Raw genomic sequence first — 16,256 nt, 5'->3', positions numbered from 1 at the left:
GACGACCACAGAACGCCGTTCCACTCTCGTGTCAACTCTTTCACTTCATCAGAGTAGCCATGCTTGGATTATGATATTGAGGGTGCACCTAATCTAATGAAAGGCTACATGCAATTCAGGAAGTAAAAGAGAAGGCATGTGACACGATGCCACTTAGACAAGTAGAAGATTCAAAAAATATAGACAGATAGGGAAAAATGTGGGAGAAAAGAATAACGCCACTTCAAGCAGTTATTGACGTGACATGGAGAAATCTTAAAAGAGGTGTCGCAAATAAGGCTGATAAAGGCTACGATTCAATAAGACATAACAACGCAGCCATGGACGGGATATCTGAGTTAGTGAAGAACGAAAGAAACTGCAGAAGAAGAAGAAAGAAAGTTAATGCCACAATATAGGTCACTCAGAAATGAAATTATCCGGAAAAACTGCGAAGCTAATGAATACTTGGAGGAATATGTGAAACAGATACAAAACTGTAACTCGGTGACCTAGACAGTCCACACAGATAATGGAGTACAGAGTAAGAAGTACAAGAATTAGAAATTTCAAACGTAAATGAAAATTGGGATACGGGTAAGAAGATGAAGTGCGAGATACGATATTCATTTGTGAGACTCAAATGCCTATTCACGAATTCGGAAAGATTGTATGTCTAGGTGTAGCTGCAGTCATTAACTCACAGGGCAGAGCAGGAATTATGCGAGCTCCTAATCAAAGCGGATCTACCTGAAGAAATTTCATCATTTTTAATAGACTATAATTACTGCAGTTCCAAAGACAACAAGATAGGATGGGTGTGAAAATTAGCGCTCATCCTACAATTATCTTAAGATAATTCAAGGCGAAAGCGAAAGTAGTTTAAATAAGGGGAATCAATTTTGTTTCTGTAGTATCATATAAAATACGTTACTATCCTCCACGTTGATGATTAAAAGAAAAACAGTGTGAATAATATTCGTGAGATGGTTCGCAAATGTCATACAAACCGTTTACCTCAAATAGAAAGTACATCACCAAATGCAATCAGAAATTTTCACTTTTTCATAGAATTTTTATAATTGTCACTGTAATAGAAAAGCCTGAAAGACCGAAAATTACTATTCTTTACAGCGATTTTCATTATGTACACCTCGCTACAGTGGAAGCAAACATGGAACAAACTTAAATGAAAGATCATAATTTCTTTTACTGATTCCGGATATCAAAATTCCTGTACCAACTCTTTTATATAATTCTAAAGCTTTGTTGGACATACATTTCTCTGTAATAAGTAATACATATATTTTATCAAAAGGAAATAATGTTCTAACAAACACATTTGATCAAAGGGAAACACTAGAAAAGTGACCCAGTCGCCATTTTCAATGTCTTATCAAGTCGAGAAACTTTTAATTTTGAGAAAAGACCTTGCCTCAAAATTAGAGAAGCTCTATCACATAAAAGTAAAAATAAAAAAAACTGTAGAAAAGGAAGGAAAATGAATACCGAAAATATCCATAAAAATTAATATCTTTCCATAAACAAATATTTTCTATGTTCAGCTTGATACTTATTCACAGTATTGCAAAGGCTCCATGTCGGTGAGATAGTTTACTACTCAGAAAGTCTATTTAAAAAATCTGAAGCTCTTTACCACACTCATTGTGGCTTACTGTAATTCCATATAGCGCTTACGTTATCCTGCTTTTTCTAGTGACAGTTTTTCGAAAATGCACGACACTCTGAACACATCTAAAACTAATTGTTGAAATGAGTGAACTGTCTCTGTTGCAATTATGTAACTGTTTATTAATTCCAGTTGGGACTCCTTTTTCAATGGAATTAATGAACAATTACATAACTGCAACAGAGACTGTTCATTCATTTGAATCATTATCTACTACTGCTACATGCCGCAATGGAATGAAATGCCACATATGAAATTAATGGTATTCTAATTATATTTAACTGATTTTAAATGCATTGTGTAATTTTTACTGCCATTTATTTATTTATTTGTTTACATTTTGACAAATTATTGAGTGCCACAGAGACCTCTCTAACTGTAGGGTTTTTTCCTAACATTTTGCTTTAAATGGAATTTCATAATTTCAGATGCAGTTCTTCTGTACATGGTATTTCCCTATTCTGTTTCATGATATTAAATGGAAATTGCTTCTGGAATTTTTTGACTCCCTATCATCTGTCGGTTTTGTTAATATTCACGTATTTTCCTTTACATTGTGGCCAAAAATAAAATCCCCACTTACAAATTTTATGTAGGTTATTTTTAAACAACAGTAACAAGAAAAGTACATTTTATTCGTTTACATTTTTTTATTGAAGGTGAAGTTGAGTTGTGTAGAACATATATTTAAATTAATATTTTCTGTGTCCTTTTTCATACCTTTTTAAGCGCCTGAACTCCATCTGTCTTCACTCAACAAGTTTTTCGCATTTACCACATTCAGTCTCACATCACAAGACATAAGCAATTTCCTCAATTCACTCTATTCTATTTATTACTTTTTTAGACATAGATGCTCTGAAATTCTTAATAAGATTTGTTTTAGAAAAATTAGGACTACCATAACTGCTCTGCACCCAGCTCTGCGCAACTTTTCTGGACAACATTGCCATCTTGGTAAATAAATGGCCCAATGCTTTCTCCACTGAAATGACCCCTTGCAGTATTTAATATCTCATTTTTAAAGACAGGGGAGACGGAGTCTAGTTGATACAACTGGTTACAGGCCCAATAATTTTTAAACATGAAGAGGCTTGCAAGTGGGAACGAGAGTGGAGGGGGAACAGATTGATACTCAGTAACAACACGTGCGCTGGAGGAGAAGGTTGCTTGCCGCTGTGTTTTTTTAATAAGAACAGTTTTCTTCAACTGAACTAAAAGTTTTACTACCCACTTTCACTTTTTATTTTGGGGTTATTCGTGAGCTAATTGAACAATCAAACACATCATATTGTTTCATGGTTTGAAGGTAAAAATATTAACTCTAAAAATAATTTAATCTACTACCTGTTTCTCGTAGATTTTAATTTAGTGTAATGGCGTCGTTTGGGTCAAACTGATACGCTTCTTTTGGGTAAAGTTCATATGGTGTATCAATTTAACTAACAAATATTTTCTTATGTGGTATTTTTTTCCGAAATGCCGAGGAATTATAAGAAGAAAACTGAAAGGGCGGAAATACCCTCTGATATATTTGAGAGGGCACATAAATAAATTAAGAATGGCTGGATGTCCATCAGGGAAGCAGCAAAAACATATGTTATAGGTCAAATGACGTTTCATACGTATAAAGTTAAAAAGGAAAAGCATTTTGAAACACCAGAAGCATCTGGGAATTTGAAAATGGGATATGCTATGCTGAACATCGACAATTATTAAATGATGATTTGGAACACGAGCATAGTAACTACATGTTAACAAGTGCTAAAATTTACTGTGAATTAACTCCTAAAGTGTTTGGGAACTGGCCTATGAATTTGCACTAGTGTAACAAGCAAAAGTGCCAGATACTTGGATAAATGCCAAAATGGCAACTTCAGAATGGTTTTATAAATTTTTAGAAACGCATCTCAACTTTCTTTAAGAGAGCGAGTAGCCTTAGTCAGGCAACTAGTTTTAATCGGCACAACGTTGGGAGGTTTTTTGAAAATTTGAGACATGTTTAAGAAAACCGTAAGTATTAAAGAAAATATGTGTGGAATGTAGACGAAACTGGGGTGCAGACTCTTCAGCAGCCAAGGAAAATTATTGTTGAGAAAGAAGTTCGGTACGTTGCTAAAGCCACTTCTGCTGAGCGAGAACAAACAGTTATAACTGCAACTTGTGTCAGTGCTATTGGCAACGCTGTCCCCTAACTCTTCATTCACCCTATAATGTTCTTTAAAGACTATTTCAGAAAGAGAGGGCTGCCAGGATGTATTGGTACTGCACATCCATCTGGCTGGATAACTGTGTCATGAGACAATTTCACAGCCACGTAAAGTCAACACCCGACCATCCCTACCTTTTGTTGCTTGACAATCACAATTCACCATTGTCAGTGCAGGTGTTAAATTCTGTAAAGACAATGGAGTTGTTTTGCTGTCTTTACCTCTCGCCGCCTACTGCCCCTTTACATATTTGTTTGTGGACCATTCAAGAAATACCACTTTACAGCTGTAGACAACTGGCTAATTAGCAACCCTGGAAAAACTTTAACAATTTATGACATTCCTAATCTCGTAAATAGTGCCTTTGGAAATGCCATGGCACCGCATAATATTGTGGCAGGATTCAAAGCTTCAGGGATCATGTCGTATAACCCAGATATTTTTAAGGAAGTAGATTTTTTGTCAGTCCTTGCAACTGATAGTCATCTTTCTACAACACCAGAGGACCAACAACCTTCTACGTTAGCAGGAGACCAACAGCCTTCTGGAGAAGTCCATCAATCTTCTAAATCCACTGAAGTCAATCAACCTTCTACCTCAAGAGGCGTTTAACATCTTTCAACATCAGTATTAGCAGACATCACTGAAAATGTGTCATCACTTGTCACTATTGGCCATGGAGCTATCTCTCCCATTGTTGCGCCAGAACAAATTCGCCCTCTACCAAAAGCAGGAGAACGTAAAACAAGCGGTAAAGACAAACAACCCTTAAAGTCCTGCATTATTACAGATACTCCTATAAAAATGAAATAGAGAAAGATACAAAGGGGAGAGAGAGAATGAAGTCCATTAAGACAAAGAAAGGCAAATTAAAACTAATGAAGTTATTTGTTTGTGAACAAAGAAACAGCACGACAAGCCAAGGATTAAAAGCGTGAAGGCTAAAAAAAGAAACATGAATCAGACTCTGACGAGGACTCTTTTTGTTTGGTGTATCTTAAAGCTTATTCTTCATCCAAACTGGGTCAAGATTGGACATAATGTGTTTCCTGCAAGAAGTTGGTACACATAGCTTGTGGAGAGGACAGTTCATTTTACACTTGGGTTAAATGCCAGTCAGGCCCATGTTTCTCTTCAGAATCGGAATGACTTTGCCACAACTAAAGGCCTGTGAGACTATCTGAAAATATTTTATAATCTTATTTTCAAACGTTTGTTTAAAAAAAATTAGTTTTCGTAAAACTAAGAAACTTATTACAACAATGTAAGAATCCATTATATTCACTTTTAAATATATCTTTAGAATATAAATTTTTGGTTTTAATATATTTGTACACTTTAAAACAATAAAACCCTTTCCAAATACATGTTTTGGTTACCATTATCCTGAATTCTGACACCGTATCAGCTGCCCAAGGACGTTTCAACTTTACCCATAACTGCATCAGTTTGACCCAGACTGGGTTAAACTGATACCTCTGGTAAAGTTTGCAAAATGTTTTCTAGACACCACAGATTTATTTTTTTAAAGCTTTGAAAGAAAGCATCTGATAGCCAAATAGTTATAGTACCTTATTACGTTGCATTTGTTTCAACTAGACCCGGTCTCCACTATCACAGTTTTTTTAACTCTGTAGTTGAGTCTCCGCAAACCATAATATTTCCCATGCCTTTAGAACACATTCTCCCCACATACACGGAGCTTCCCAGTTTCCACAACACAATCTTTCTTCAGTTCCTCTCTTAGTTGCATCTACAACTTCAAACAACTATTAATGCCACCCACGTTAAATTACTTATCATTAGAAGAAAGGTCACTTTCTTCCAGTCCCTGTATGTCAGGAGTTGATACATATCAAGAAACATTTTTCTTTTCTTGATCGTGTTTCTTTGTACTTGAGCCTTCTTTGAAATGTTTCTCTACGTAACGATAAGATCATAAATGCTTCTTAGCGCTGTTTGATGGGAAGTTGAGATACCAAAACCCTGCTCAGTTTTAAAAGCAGTCTGCCTCAACTCAGTTTTCTGTCTTGCGTTGCTATCATTTTCGTTGCCCTGCACAATCTGGTACTGCAGATTTTCTTCCGACCACATTTGTGACTCGAACTGAACTTTCAAATTTCATCCTGTTTCATCGATATATGTCGTACAGTTCAGTGGTCAACTGATAATTTCCTAGCAAATTTCCTTGTCGAGAGTCCATCAGCTTTGAGTTACAGAGGCATCCCTTCCTTCCTTGGAGAAATTTTTTTCTGTTTCCCATGACCTGCAATACCAAACACTTATTTGTTGCTATTGTAGCACAACAGAAAAAATGGTTCAAATGGCTCTGAGCACTATGGGACTCAACATCTTAGGTCATAAGTCCCCTAGAACTTAGAACTACTTAAACCTAACTAACCTAAGGACATCACACACACCCATGCCCGAGGCAGGATTCGAACCTGCGACCGTAGCAGTCCCGCGGTTCCGGACTGCAGCGCCAGAACCGCTAGACCACCGCTGCCGGCGTAGCACGACAGATTAATATAAAAATTGTCTGGATACTTACGGAATTATTTTTTCGCACGATTCTTCACGTAATGCACAAAATTATCCACAGCATGCAACAGCTGACACTGAAGTGGAGGGAAGACAAACTAGAGATATCTGGTGGAGTGTCATGAGACTTCAGACTATGTAAGTGCCATCTAGTAACAATTATTGTAAATAAATATCTCATTTGATTCTTCGTCATATAAAATAACTGCCTTTTTATGGGTATGTAACGTACAGTACTTGTTTAGTAATTACTCAGACATTAACTGGAATGAACAGAGACCAACTGAAAACCCCACAATAATACTGCTGTTTCTTACAACTATGTTTGTTGACCTATTTTCGTCACTGTTTAATCACTTATCACTGTTTTTTAATGTCGCTTTATTTAATCTTCAGTAGCAGTTTCAGTTAGCTCAGTACATTATTTCATCACATTTTTTTGCAAAACACTAACGAACTTTCTTTTTTTATGTATTAATATTGTTGTATGGCACACTGAAGCGGTGGAAGTGTTTCGTTTCGATGCCACTTCGGCGACTTTAGTCTCATTCAGCCAAGGGCACCCGATTTTCCTCAGACGGTCAATCATCCAACTATTAACAGAACCTGACGTTGCTTAATTCCGCCGGTGGGGCGGAAAATCGTGTTTGCAGTGTGAGAAGGCCGTTTACCAGTTTCTTTGTTCAAGGTATTTTTCTCTTATGCTATTGGAATATTCTACCAGGTACCGACGAAGAATTCAGTAAATGTATTTTACATTTCACACATTCTGCGTTATTTGTCAGAAAACGTAACCAAGAAATTCTTGTACTTCTTCAGAGTTCACACGCAGTTACAGGATTTCATTACACGCCGTGGGTACAATGAAATTAGCAATCTTAACCATGGCTCAATGTTAGTCACAGTGGTCAAAATAAGAAAACTCGAAAATTGTTTATGACATTTAATGGCATAGCCATCATTAACAGCCTATTCCAAACGAGTCCTAACACAATAAAACAATTATGCAGTTAGGTTTGGTACTTGGCTTGCCATTACCAGCCAAGCTTCGTTCTGGAACCCTGTACTAAGCCCCCACAATAACTGGCCGGTTGGCATGCTGACACACTGTCTGCAGCAGGGTCACGAATACTGAAGTACCCTTTTCTCCCTTTAATTATTTTCTGACTATGTTGCAATATCATTTCAGTGTTCACGTCAGATAGGCTGTTGAATACCTGGCATTTGCTTCTGACTTCTGATGCTGTTTCTAACGCTAGATCGTCGTTTTTCTCTAAGGTGAAGTATATATTATGTTCACCGTGTTGTAGTTGGTGGTGAGTTTATTGCCCAGAAATAGATGATTGGTCCTGAATTCTCCGAAACACCATATACGGCTCACAGTTTCTTTGAGGACTATGCCCGTTTTGCAGACGAACGTAAATTATATAGAAAATAAGGAGATCATATCCAGTAAAGCACTGTACATTGGCGTTTTTAATGATCTTTTCATTTCCTTAGTATGGGGCTGCTTTTCAGATCTGACCATATGGCACTCTTAAGACTATATAATTTTTGAAGTAACCATAATTTTTACAATGTAGAGATGTGGTTAAAATAAGGGGTTAGAATATACAAAGTAAGTGGATGAAAACTGACATGATCAAGATTTGGTGGCCGTGCAATGCAGGTGAACAGTAAACTGCTCCTGATAAAGGCAAACAGATGAAAGAGTAGATATGTAGGAAGTTGGTGTGAATTTCAAAGGAGAATTGAAAGAACTTGTGTGAAGTGAAAAATGGAGGTTTGTAATGAGAATTGGGGGTGGAGAATACATATAGTTGATTTAAGGATGGAAGGAGAAAGGAAGGACAGCTGTTGGTAACAGACATAGGTGTTCAGATGGGGAACATAATTTCACTGCAGTTAACTTGTTCCAGTATGTATGGTGTGTGCAGGTGTTTGAAGCGGGATAGCTGAAATACCAGTTAGGTAAGATGTATGGCAATATCGTATTTTGAACGAGTTGTCAGGTTCGTAGGGTTTCTTTTGGTGTTCCACGAATTTGAAAAGGGATGCGAAAATAGCTAGTAAGACATTCATGATGTGAAAGGCGTATGGACACAGAATGTGAGGCATAGCGCGACTAGGACGTGCAGGGAATGGTATAATTTAGGAACAACTGAGATCCAACCACCGTTATCTAATATACGGACGGAATCTTTCGGCCGATGGCCAAAGCCTTTTTAACTCAAGATGAGAAGAGCTCGTTCTGGACAGAGTTATTTCCTTCGTTGAGTGTTACATGTACAGAGTGTTCAATATTCAGAACTTTTAGAGATGGTAGTATGAACTAAGACCAGACAAAAATGAGCAGTAAACATGAGTTCTAAAAGGCATTCATGAAGAGAGATAAATATTTTTTCATCTTTGATACTCTGAAACACATTTCTTGTAGTGCAAGGTCTTTGGTATTATGACCGACCGATAGAATTTTGTAAGCAAATGAGGAAGTAGTTTGTGTTTTGATAATTTTGTGAAACACAGTTGCAATTTCATCTTTGTACTTAACCAGGTAATACAAGCTTATTATTACATAGCATAAATGGCAGATATGATCATTTGTTCCTGTCTTTCAAAAGGAAGCAGGTGTCAAACCCTTGCTCTGTATGCTTAAAAATATGCGGAACGCACTGTTCAGTTCGCACAGTTGTTCAGTCGGTTCCAAGGACTAGCAGACTCCTGCTCCGTAATTCCAACAAAGTGTTCCATGAGAAGTAATATATGCGTGGCACTTACCTAGAACTATGAACAAGGTTTATAGTAACAATGCTAACAGACTTTTACTACAGAGTGTGCCCGTTTGCTTACTGCATTCCTTAGTTCGTTCGTAACAGCAAAAAAAAAATTGCAGCTGTTCCGCGGTAACTACAAACGCCGGAACACAAGAGTACACAAGGTGGTGAAGAAAGGGCGGCCCGTAGTGCGCCCCCTGCATGTGGACATATACGCAGCTCCGGTTAGCCTCGGCTGCTTAGGTCGGCCCGCGTCTGCAACGTGTTTAGTGCTTTGCTCTCAGACTGTATTGTTTTCATGTGCCAAAGAACAGATACAGTCTTCAGAACCATTGTGATACCATGAGGGCTTTGAATGATATATTTGGTATGGGCTCATGATTTTTAAAGTACGTTTGAGGCAGATGACACTTTTGACATGAGCAGAGAATTTTTTTTAGGTTTTGAAATTATTGGAGGAACCTACGACGATTTTGAGACTTGACTGAGGTGTTATGAAGTTATTATTACGATGACTATGTGTATTATGCTGTTTCGGTATGTTTATGATCAATAAGCTGATGCTATATGAGTTATTTGATTAAGCTACATATCTGTTATGATGAAATATTGAAGAAGTGTCGACGAATAAGGTAAGGAATAATGAGTAGTGTTTAGGGACTCTGACTTGTGAAAAAGGTTGTTGGAAACCAAGAATCATGCTTTAAGAGTTATGAAATGTGTGTAAATGCGTGAATGTATCACAATGCCGGCGAAATTTTTTTGGACACTGTTAAATTTATAGGATTTTGTTTCTACAGATTTGTAACACAAATTCTTGACCTGTGAAATATTTTTATATGAGACTGTCACTGTAGTGGAAACTGCTGTCATAAATATTTCCGTAAGAAAGTTAAGTGATCACCTGCACGTAATGCGTCATGGGCACCCAGCTGTGTCAGATGCCTGGAGAAAAAGCCATTAGGGTGTGCCTTTCCAGAGGCACAGGGAAAAAAAAGGAGGCCATTATCCTCGCTGTTGACATTCCTTTTTAGAAAGCATCGTAAATACGACACCCTCAAACTTGAAAACATGATAACACTGTGGAGCTCTTAATTTATGATATTTACTGCAATGCCTAATGAAATGACGAGAAATATTTTTACGTCTATACACCTGATTATGACTACTGTCTTTCTAGTTTAGAGAAATGCCATAGGGCTTGCTTTATGTATTTATTTACTCATTTTGTTTAATATCTAGTTTCTAGCTGCCCTGCAGCATTGGTTAAAATAAAATTTAATAGGTGTACTAATATAAATATTTTATGCCTACAGACCCAGTAAAGAATAACTTTCATGTACTTCAAAACAAAAACGAAGGATCATAAAAACATTTCACAGGAATTGCATACAGAATTTTCTTTTCAAGTACTTGGTTATTTCTTTTGTAGAATAAGTTGTGGTGCACCACTTTAATTACATAGACATTAAGATGTGAATATACATTTCCCTTATCTGCATTGTTGTTTTTACTGTAATATTTTTTTTGCTTGAGCTATGTCATGTTTAGTATAAGTTATAGCATTTTCTGCGGCTGTTTGCCAGGCATAGTGCTACTAAATTTCACTTTGTATTACTCTGTTAAGCTAGTTTTACTACTGATTTATTTTTCTTGTTTGCTGCACAGTGCCTTATATTAGTTGTAGTCCTGCAATTGATTTGCCTATTTAAATTTTTTGTCATTGATGTTTGTGTTAATTGTTTTGTGCTGCTGCATTGCCTCATCCCTTAGTTTAGCATCTGAGCTCAGTAGATTTAGGTTAGCTTAAGAGGGGGTAGCATATAAGAGAATGAGTTGTGATGAATTTGAAGAAATGCACTGAGAGGTTATACGTGAAAAATACAGAAAGCATGCTTGGATAGGATTTTTTTGGCTGGAGCAAATATCGAAATAAGATGAAAGATCTATGGAATGTAGTTTTGGGTTGGACTGCAGTACCAAATGTTACACTGAAAACGAACCCTGTCCTTTCCTTTTGTGTTATCCCACTATATGTTTGTGTACCCGTGTGTATTTGTGTTTTTCCTGTCTTTATGTGTTTAGCTGATGAGAGCTATGTTGTAGAATTTTTCTAATACTATGTTATTTTCTTTGTAAAGATGTTTAGACATTATTTATTCTGTTTTGTTTTAATGCTAATGTGTGAAGTGGATGTTTCAATAATTATTCTGATCTTTTATGTATTTACTTATGTCATAATTCCTGTAACACTGATGTATATGTTTATTTCTATTCTGTTGTAAAGCCTGTACTACAAATGTTATCTGTATTGTTATGTTCTTTAATGATGTATTTTGTACCTTTGTAATTGTATTCTTATGTTATAAAATTGTAATTGATACCAGTTCATCATATTATTAACTTGTTAGTTACATTTCACTGCACACTTTTCTGTTGGTCATAGTATATGGACAATATGTGAGAAGTAGGGACTGTTAGAGTTTGCACGTGTGTTGATAATTCAGCAAGGGACTGTATAACAGCATTGCTGGTTCTAAGGACAATTGCAAAAACTTTGTGAGTGCACAAGTGGTGGTTCATGGACTTGCTATATTCTCCGCAAGACTCTTCAATGGTGATTGTGCACCTGCACAGTCAAACAGAAGGCTGCTGGCCATCTCTACAAGGACTAAAGTGGGTCTGCATCTTTGATCACCCACCAATACCATTATTTCTACATGGACTACAGTGGGTCTACACCTCTGATGCCCCACCATTACCATTATTTCTACAAGGACTGCAGTGGGTCTGCACCTCTGGTGGCCCACCAATACCATACTCTCTACCAGGACTACAGTGGGTCTGCTCTGTGATGACCTACCTACCAATCTTCTTCAAAACGTCGAATGACTCTGCTGTGGGTCTGCTCTGTTGTGGCCCATTACCTGTCAGCATGTCAAGAGTCAGCACTGTCTTTCTGTTGGAAGGACAACACTACTTCTTCAAGACTGCATGGAAATCCACTACTTCCGTGTGCATTGTCTTTTACTGCTCAGACTTTGAAAAAAAAAACACTGAAATTTTACTGTGATGAACAATCTGGACTGTCTTTATGGACTGTGAGAAAATTTTAGCTTTTGACCAACATTGTATAAATAAGTGTGTGCATTTGATATCTTTGTTATTGTAATTATGATAAATTTTATCAAATCATTATTGGCCACTGCCCAAAACAATTTGCAAAATTTTTTGTGGGGAGCATGGGGGCTATGTAAGTAGGCAGTTTATACTTTCTTATTGGCAACGTTACGTAGACCTCTGTATGAAAATCACTGGCTGTGCTGTGTGCAGTCTTTGGCTAGTTTGCATTGTTGTCTGCCATTGTAGTGTTGGGCAGCGGCAGCTGGATGTGAACAGCGCGTAGCCTTGGGCAGTCGGAGGTGAGCCGCCAGAAGTGGTGGATGTGGGGAGAGAGATGGCGGAGTTTTGAAATTTGTAAAACTGGATGTCATGAACTACTATATATATTATGATGTTAAAGTAAATACATTGTTTGTTCTCTATTAAAATCTTTCATTTGCTAACTATGCCTATCAGTAGTTAGTGCCTTCAGTAGTTTGAATTTTTTATTTAGCTGGCAGTAGTGGCGCTCGCTGTATTGCAGTAGTTCGAGTAACGAAGATTTTTGGTGAGGTAAGTGATTTGTGAAAGGTACAGGTTAATGTTAGTCAGGGCCATTCCTTTGTAGGGATATCTGAAAGTCAGATTGCGTTGCGCTAAAAAATATTGTGTGTCAGTTTAAGCACAGTCATGAATAATTGTTGAAAGGGGAAGTTTCAAGTTACGGCTCACCGGCCATTTGACCATCCTCTTCTGTGCGGATGCACAAACAGTGCCCGAACTCTTACGGGAATCGGCAGTAGAGCCGCTAGTAATCAGTATCATGGGCCGAGGCACTATGAATATAGTGCGGGACAATAAGTTGCGAATGTTGGTCTCACGGGCGCGTGCGAGAGGTAAGTCCCCGCAGTTGCACTATTCTCTGTGTCCTCGGTGGCTCAGTTGATTTCGCAAATTATTTACGCAGCGTTTTCGTTAACCCCCCACTCAGCTGGGGAGTGCCAGGCTGTGGTTAATGTGATGTGCCGCATCACACTAACGGCTCAACGTTCTGCCTTGTCAGCCATGACCGAAGGAAGAGACAAGCTGCTGCAAGGATACTGTTTTCCTTGAGGCACTGGCGAAGCAGAATGCCTCCGTTGCAGATGCCATTCAAAGGCGCTATTGGAGATTTCAGATAACGATGGCGAGGCTCCAAGTGGAACCAGTTACATTATTGAAGAACCTTTTGGTTAGAATTACATCAGTGGTTTATATTTTTATTTTTTTGATTACTCTTTTATGCCACCTTTGTTGTTGTAACACTTACTCGTAACACTTAGTTACTAGAATTCTCATTTGTACACGCTCCCTAAATGTAATCATACAAAAAGAGTGGCAACGGATAGCCCTAACCTTGGTCTATAGGCAGCTCTCTGGGGTGGGCTTACTCAGGAGCCAACGCCTGAAGTGGATCAGATTTTTTTTTGTTATAGGATGACAAGTGGCGGTGGCACTTGGGTTTTTAATTTATTTATTTATTTATTTTTTTTAGTTCCATTTTCCTAAGGGGCTTTTTACGGGAAAAAAGTGGTCCAAAAAGGGGGTAGCGTCAAAAAAAAAAAAAAAAAAAAGATGGTAGAGCACTTGCCCGCGAAAGGCAAAGGTCCCGAGTTCGAGTCTCGGTCGGGCACACAGTTTTAATCTGCCAGGAAGTTTCATATCAGCACACACTCGGCTAAAAAAAATGTCCTCGTTCACTTATATCAACGCCTGTGTGCAGCTAAGCGTATTAATGTCATTGTAAGAACAAAATTAAGTCTTGCCGTCGCTGTTATACACGGCACAAACGCCAAGACTGCCCCTGCTGACGAGCTCGATGTTACGCTTGTGGTAGGAAAGGACATGTGCAATCCGTATGTTTGCAACGAAACAAACATAAGTATTCAGCCCACTCACAATACTCTCGTCACAAGCCCCATGTCATTAATGCAGTACATTGCAAGTCAGCAACTAGCAAGTATGCAGTTTCGTCAGTGATACGTCAGTCAAACGAACTTTATGTTCATTTACTTATTTGTGGGAAATGTGTGAAATTTCAGTTGTATACGAGTGCCCCTGTCACGTACACGATGATCTTTCAGTCTTTCTACACCCAGATTCACGGGTCTAGAGGACAGTGCGGCCGCATCAGCCGCCGGAGGATGTCAGCACGACACCGCGGGACGACCCGATGGAGACGGAGCCTTCGTCTCCTCTCGTCCTACCTATGGAGACTGACCCGCCCTCACCGCAGCTGTCGCTGCCTTCTTCATCTTGTTTATGGCTGCATGGGGTGGACGCGTACCTTTCTGGTCGTTTCCCGGGATACGTTTCCGCCAGAGCGCAGGCCGGATGGCGGGGTACGGCTGGAAGCTGGTCGTCCCCTGCAGCTACAGCTTCCAGCCCATCAGAGCATCCACCCTCTATCATCCCCCGCCGTTGTCGCACTCCATACACGACGACGGTCCGTCGCTGGACGTCGGGGTGGTGGGGTGGGTGGTAGGGGAGAGGAAAGTTCCGGCGTAACCACATAAGTGGGATCGAAGAGGCGGCACGCCAGAGCAGACAAGCGGTGAAGAAAGGGCGGCCAATGGTGTTTGGAATCGGACCACGCTGCACCAGGTGCGCCCCCTGCAGCAAGTGAGCATATACGCAGTTTCGTCTAGCCTCGGCCGCGCAGATCGAATCGCGTTGCAACGTGTTTAGTGCTTCGCTATCGGACTGCAATGTTTTCATGTCACCTCTCGCTAGCGACCTTTGCTATAGTCAAGTATTGTCAATTTCCTTTCTGGAAATAAAACTAATAATCTTATTTCAATGAATTGTTGTAGCCGGCCGAAGTGGTTCAAAAAAATTGTTCAAATGGCTCTGAGCACTATGGGCCTCAACATCTTAGGTCATAAGTCCCCTAGAACTTAGAACTACTTAAACCTAACTAACCTAAGGACATCACACACACCCATGCTCGAGGCAGAATTCGAACCTGCGACCGTAGCAGTCCCGCGGTTCCGGACTGCAGCGCCAGAACCGCTAGACCACCGCGGCCGGCCCTGCCGAAGTGGCCGAGTGGTTCTAGGCGCTACAGTCAGGAACCGCGCGACTGCTACGATCGCAGGTTCGAATCATGCCTCGCGCATGGGTGTGTGTGATGTCCTTATGTTATTTAGGTTTAGGTAGTTCTAAGTTCTAGGGGACTGATGACCTCAGAAGATAGGTCCCATAGTGCTCAGAGCCATTTTTTGAAGTGCTGTATAGCATTCCGAGAACGCTGCATCCCGTAGGAACCATATTAGCAACTTGTGAGGGCAAGACACCGCAGCAGCAGATTTGTTTCACGGTAGCGAAGATGGACAGGAGCTCATAGATCTTAAACCATTCAGTTTAGAACCCAGGTTTACTGAACGTTTTTGTCCTGTTTTGATCCATACTACCATATCTAAAAGTTAATAATTTTTTCATAATACGGGGCAACAGTCATAATACAGGGTGCGTCAAAAATGTATACACACTTTGAAGCGTCATAGAAAATTTATTTCCCACTCTATAATGTTAAATGTCTGGAAATGGAAAGCTTAAAAGTCCAATTGGAAAAATAAATGTACTTTGCAAATGTGATTAATGTTCAGACTGGTGGCCTTCAGCATCAATATATTTCTGAGTACGAGTCACCACTGATTCCGTACATCGTACCAAAGTGTCCAATGAGATTTGTGCGCACACCACCTGCATCTCATTCCAAAGTATGTCCAGGTTACGTGTTTACGTTTGTACACCTCATCTTTTACTGTGCCCCATAAGAAGAAACCCAGCGGCGTGAGGTCTGGAGAGCGTGCAGGAAACTCGATTGATCCCCTTTGTCCTACCCACTGGCCTGGCACATTGTGATCCAGGTATGCTCGTACGTCCCTGTGATAGTGCGGTGGGGCGCCATCTTGTTGG

The 16,256-nt window shown here is 39.3% G+C and overlaps 1 protein-coding gene across 1 annotated transcript in view; it reads left to right on the top strand.

Annotated features, from left to right (window-relative positions):
* LOC126159799 (glutamate receptor ionotropic, kainate glr-3-like) overlaps positions 1-16,256 on the top strand; it is a 77,896-nt gene that overhangs the window by 14,114 nt on the left and 47,526 nt on the right. The window lies entirely within an intron of this gene.

Source organism: Schistocerca cancellata, chromosome 2 (genome assembly GCF_023864275.1).
Source record: "Schistocerca cancellata isolate TAMUIC-IGC-003103 chromosome 2, iqSchCanc2.1, whole genome shotgun sequence".
Classification (NCBI taxonomy): domain Eukaryota; kingdom Metazoa; phylum Arthropoda; class Insecta; order Orthoptera; family Acrididae; genus Schistocerca; species Schistocerca cancellata.
The sequence above is the reverse complement of the archived record's forward strand: the minus strand, read 5'-3'. Positions and strand labels throughout refer to the sequence as shown.